This window comes from Pinus tabuliformis, chromosome 6, assembly GCF_031772625.1.
Source record: "Pinus tabuliformis cultivar Carrire ecotype Pingquan chromosome 6, CPIR1, whole genome shotgun sequence".
Lineage (NCBI taxonomy): Eukaryota > Viridiplantae > Streptophyta > Pinopsida > Pinales > Pinaceae > Pinus > Pinus tabuliformis.
Window position 1 is genome coordinate 2,008,384,886 of NC_142292.1, and position 6,462 is coordinate 2,008,391,347.

The window sequence follows — 6,462 nt, forward strand, 5'->3', positions numbered from 1 at the left end:
AAAAATGCTATTTTTATTCATTTATTTTCGGAGTGGCTGTAGTTTAGAAAATTTCATAGCTAAACTAAACATCATTTAAATAAAACAAAAATACAAATTGATATTTAACATTAAAATTTAAGATTAATTATAATAAAATATAATCATTAATTTAATTAAAATTAAAACTTAATGTTAAAAAAAAAAAAATGTCGCATAATCGCAATATCGGATACATTGCAAGTTTTATAACATGCGTATCTAAAAAGCCCTGACCCAACTTTCTTGCGATATGCGATAGCTGAAAAGCTTAAGGCATTAACCAAGGTTTTTATAAGCTTTGTTTTATGTTTTAAGTTTCAAAACTCAAAACATACGTCAGTGGAATAAGAATGAATAAAGAGGTAGGATAGTGTAAGTAGGTTAGTTTATGTTTTTTTTATTAGTTTTATTATTAATTAAGTTAAATAATTAATTTTATATTCATTAATTTAAATATAAAATTTAATTAATTAAATTAAATTAAAACTTAAATATTATTTAGATTAATATTAAATAGTCTGTAAATAGTTAATTATGTTAATTAGTTAGGTTACATTAATTAATAAATAGTTATTAAATAATTAGTTTAGTTCATAATTAATAATTAAATTAGAATTAATTATTAGATAATTAGAATTCTAATTTAGACGTAAATTACACTTGGCAAAATTCATAACAAATCAAGTTTTTAGATTTTAATTAAAATTCTGATTTTTAGCCCAGCAACAGAATTTCAAGAATTATGCCAAATTTGACTCATCAACTTTGGAAGTTCATAGAATGAGTTTTACTTCGCCAAATGAGGCCCAGGATAACTCATTGGAAAGATAAAATCAAGGAGAACATTTCTGAGGAGGTTTCCTTAATAGATTTGGTCATCAATTGGGTCAAAAGTCATGCAGAAGATCAAGCTTTGAATTTCTAAAAACAAAATCAATTTTCTAAGTTATTTTCTGCATTTTCATTTGTCCAAGCATTTTTAAATTGCAGATTCATTCCTCAATAATATCCTTGGCCAATTAAACCATCCCAAGCATCAATAAAGAGCTTATATTTTATTTTCAATTATTTATTTAAATATAATTTGATTGGATTTGTTTTAAATGCCACAAATGATATTTTGTTTTTATTGATTGCATTTTAATTTATTTTGAATTCTTCTTATAAGAAAACAATAGAAAAGATTTGGAGGAAAAGATCTGAATCAATGAGAATGCTCCAGCAATTAAAGATTGAATTTTGAACAAATAAAAGTGATTGGGCAGATTTTCTTCAACAAACTTTCATCTCAAGAATTCCTATGCAAATATTATAAATAGCAGATTGCAAAACAGAAAAGGGGCTGCTCTCCTCTGCAATTCTGGAATTCTAAAAGCACTTTTGTAATAGGGATTTAGAGTTGTAGGTGGGAGGAGTGGAATCTCAGATCTGGGGATTATTGAGGTTTTTCTTTTACATCCTGAGTTATATATAATGAACAGAGTTTGCACTATTGTAGCTCTGTTTTTGAAAGCAAAAGCTTAGGCATTGTAAAGGACTATTTGAGACCCGAGCTGGAGAAATGTATTTCTAATACTATTATTTTGAATGCTGGTTTTATTTTATGATAACAGGAATGGTGTCAATTTATTTACATATTTGTGCACTTTTGTCGGTATGGGTAATTTGCTTATGTTTTTGTTGTTATTTATCTCTGCTCTTAAGGGCTGAACTCTGATTTTTGAGTAACTTTTTACTCATAAATCTGTCTCTTAATATTGGATGAATAAATAGGGATATGTTGTGAACTTCTTCTACATATTATTGTTTAATAATTCAAGTAACTGGTGTAGAACTCTTCCGGTTGCTTCAATTCACAGCTGGGATCAATTTGTTACGAGTTTCATTTGTAAATTTGACTGCTATGATTATAATAAGGTATGTGATGAAATTGAATATCTACGAAATGAAAATAACTATGTTAGAGATTTTAATATTCGACTTCATTTGAATTGTTTAAAATTTTACGTCGGAGATGAACCTATGAAAGAAGAATCACTACATTGGTTTGAACATAATTATTCTCTTCCTCCTATTCCCAATCCATATGAAATTAGTTCAAGCTTTGTTCCATCCCCTTCCAATATAAATGAGAAATCCAATTCGGATATGCAAATAAATAGTGATGAAGAGGTTTCACAAAGCTTGGAAAATATTTCTGATCAAATACAAGAAGACAATAGCCGCAATTTTGGAGAAAGAATTGCCTTGAAATTTGAAAGCTACTTTGAGGTAAATTCAAAAAATTAGATTGAAAATCAGCAAAAGTAAATAGCTGTACAAATTTCTGAATCTTTCCATGATGAGAAAATGTCAAAATCAGAGCAGCAAAACAATTTTCTTCAAAAAAGCATGAGCACACAAAGGGATGATCTGGAATCTGAAATTTACAATGAACATAACGTAAAAGAATTCTCAAAAAGAGACAATTTTAAGTGCATTGTTTCAGGTTCACATTTTTCCCTTTATCCTAATATTTTTAATAATGGTACTTTCCCCTCTTGGTATTAATGATATTTCAGAAAATAAAGAGGATGATCTAAATGAATTACGATTAAGTTTTTATCAAGATAGAGAAGCAATTAATGATCATTCTTTTGCCATTAACGAACATGAAATTCTTGTCCCTCGTTGTTTTGATATACTGGATGAGATTGAAGGGAAATCTAGAGAATCTTGTGAAGCCATTTATGATCATTACTCTGACATTGAAGATGTTGATTTTTCTCGAGAAAATCATCAGAAACTTCAAATAACATCTGAGAATGAGAGACATTTAAATTTAAAAATTATTCCAACCAATCCTCATTCTAAAGCAGCAAATTATCTTCATGATTTCACTATTCGAGAAAAGATTCCAATTTATGATTCATATCATGATCAAGCCTCCATTCCTATTCATAATCATAATTCTTTTTCTAATTCACAAGTTGGGATTCAAAATTACTCAAATTCCATAATTCTGGCCAATCTTTGTGAAAGGGAAATTATTTCAAAATGATCCCAATTGTGCTGTAATATTAGTTGTATAAATAGTGATTTCATTTTATTTTTGTTTCCTCACTTATGTTGTATAAAATCAGATTTATTTTCAGATTTTAATTCTTAGATTTTTGATACATTACGCTGGCATATTGAGGACTTTACTATCAAACATTCTATAAATACATTGCCATGTTGGAAAATTGAACCTTTATATTATAATCAAGAGCATCAAAAGGTATTTCAATTTCAATCAATGCTAATGTTTTATCAAAAGCTTATATCTTCTCAAAGGCAATATCAACAAGAGAATATATTTTTAGAAATCTGCCAGCAATTCAATTTAACTAATAATTTTCTATTTCATAGGAAAGATTTCCATCCATTTTTCATTAATTCATTTGAAAAATATTTGGAAACTTTTCCTTCATGGAAGATTGTCAATAACTTAACATTTACACATAACACTAACAATTTCTTCTAGGCTTTTGAATCTAAAAGCTCATATCCACAATTTGGCCTGTTATCTCTTTCTTTGAACATTTCCCAATCCTTAATAGAAATCCATCCAGATTTCTATGATTCAATTGATATTCAATTAGAAATGAAACTTCAAGAGAATGAGATTTTCATTAAGTTGCTAACAATAATTGTGCATTCTACTTACAGATTTAATTTTTTTAGTTCAATAAGATTTCTATTTTTATTACTAACATTTGAATTGTACATACATGCAGGGATTAAAATGAGAAAATTGTTACACTGAAAATATGACTATACCTGGTCATTTTCATGTATATGGTTAGAATAGGAGTAGAATTAATTTAGTTAGTTTGTTTTATGTAGTTAATTTATTTTCAACAGTTCTGTAGATTAAAAATAAAACAAAGAAATCAGCCATTCTCATACATGTTCAGTGAAAACATTTTTCCCTATATGAAAATTTTAATTCTTTCTTTCCTTTTTAAATTTTTACAGCAATACCTATACTCTGCCTATTTTGAATAATGTCTTGATTAAATTCAATTAAGATTGCACTAGGCATCAATCGCCTCAAAGCCACTTTTCTTTGTTTTGAGATTTCCTTCTAAGATTTTCTTTTGAAATTTATATGATAAATGTTTTGAGGATATAAAAGCTTCATGATCCCATTATCCCATGAAATGTATGACTATCTATGATAAGCTTAATTCTGATTCAGTCATTATTAGTCAATCTAACCTTTTGTGGTAATCATATGAAGTTCATATTATCTTCCTCGAAATTTGTTAAGCCGACCTTAAGGATGCCCATTTTGTTGTGTGCACGCATTCAAATCTGTTTTGAGATTTTTCCACAATTAGTGGATTTACTCCATTCGAACCTTTAGTTTATTATCTGATGTTGTAATATGCATCATATTTATTTACTAAAGGCATTATTGAACAGTCACTATAACAATATAGCTTTTTCTCAAGTTAGTTCGGAATGAGCAGAGGTAATAAATTGTTGTTTCAATTCAAAATGGAAGACTATTTTCATATTTATTTCTGGTAAATTGTATATTTCCTGAACATGAATAAGTAGATTTTATTTAGGTTGATTGATCACTCCCATTTAGAATAAATAATGAGATGATGTTGAACGAGTCAGAATTTTGATAAATCCAAAAAATGATTTGAAAGATTCGTGAGGTAAAATTTACAAACAAATTCCTTCTAAGTATGCATTTACAAGCTCGTTCTCATCTCTTATTAAGTTTTTCTTTTTTTTCAATTTATTTTTGAATCTTATTCTATTTTATTTACAAGTTTTCATTTGTTTTCAAAAGTCTTGAAGTAAGCAACGAACCCATTTCAAATTTGCAACAGGTTTAGGGAAATTTTATTTTGAGATTCATTACAATTTGAACATTTTAACTTTACTTTCAACCATCAGAAAACCCAATTAAAATTTCAAGCAATATCATAGGATTTAACTTGATTTTCATATTGTTGATACTTCAGTGAAAATGTTTGCAATATTCTCAACCCGCTCATCTTCATCAATCACATCATCCATATCGCATTTCACATATCAGAAGTTTGCAGTGGAAGTATACTTCAATTATCATGAATCGCCAATATCTGACAAACAACTTTACTGATCTTGTGATGACCACGTAATTTCGGACCCGATATGAAATTCAAATCAAGTCTTAAAAAATATTGTGTCCATCTAATCACAATAAAAGTAGGGGCATAATTTTAAAGGGCCGATGTCTTGGATCCGATATGTTACTAAATTTTCATCATAAAATTATCGGGTCCACTCTTCATCACATATAGGTGCATTGACAATTGTTACTTCATGTGCTTAAGATTGCTGATCGCCGATTAGACATGTCATCCATTGCATCACTGATATTGCAATTGCTTCATCGCATTTATATTTATGCTTACATCACATTTCTCACTCTGCGATGTGCGATATGGGAAGCACAATTTAAATATTCCCCGATCCCTAATACAATATATCTTTAATGATGCGATCACTTCATTTCATTGCACATGTTCTCATCGCCTGTTCTTATCGACAACTTGCCATTGCAACCTCCGATGCGATACTTTCCATTTCATGCCTCCAAGCCATTAATGTTTAATCAATATATGTCATAGCAACAAAGGTGAAGTCTTGCTGATTAAACTTGAAGCATGGTAAAGAAACATATGATGTGAATCATCCAATACGACGATGTGTTAATTTAAAGCAAGCTTGGGTAACCACTATGGTAAGAGAGCATTTAATGACCAATTTGCAGCATATTTAAATCATTTTGATTTCTCATATATTTCAGTTTTAAATATATAATTCCATAATTAAATATGGAATTCAATACCTCTCTATTTTCATATTTAAATTTTATTATCTTGGATGTGGTCTTGATTCTGGACAATTTACAAAATCATGGAGTTTATATGAAACTTATAATATTTTAACAAACAGTCATCACTGCAAATTTCCATTCTCATTTCTGATACATTTGTTTTCCATTGAACATTAAGCATTCCATTTTTTCATTTTACTGCTTGCTTTAATTTAGATAAAATAAATAATGATTTTGGGTTATAGGATTTTGGTTAGTTTGACTTCTTCAAGTTTTTAATGTTAATTAAAATAAGAAGTCAGCTAGTTTGGAGAAACTAAGACCTTTCAGGTAAGATCAAAAGCAATTATCCAATGGTAAGATTCCTGTACCCACTTTCATTAATTTCCATTTCGTTACTTTAAGCTTTAGTTTTATTTTTCTGATATATAAATCTGTTTTGCAGCTCTTCATAAAAGCTTCCAATCCTCCGCCAGATCATATTTTCAAAGTCCATACCCTTCCCCTAGCTTAATTTCAAGATGTAGCAATAATCCTCATTGAAATCTAGCTACACCAGGAAGTTTTTGAACCTT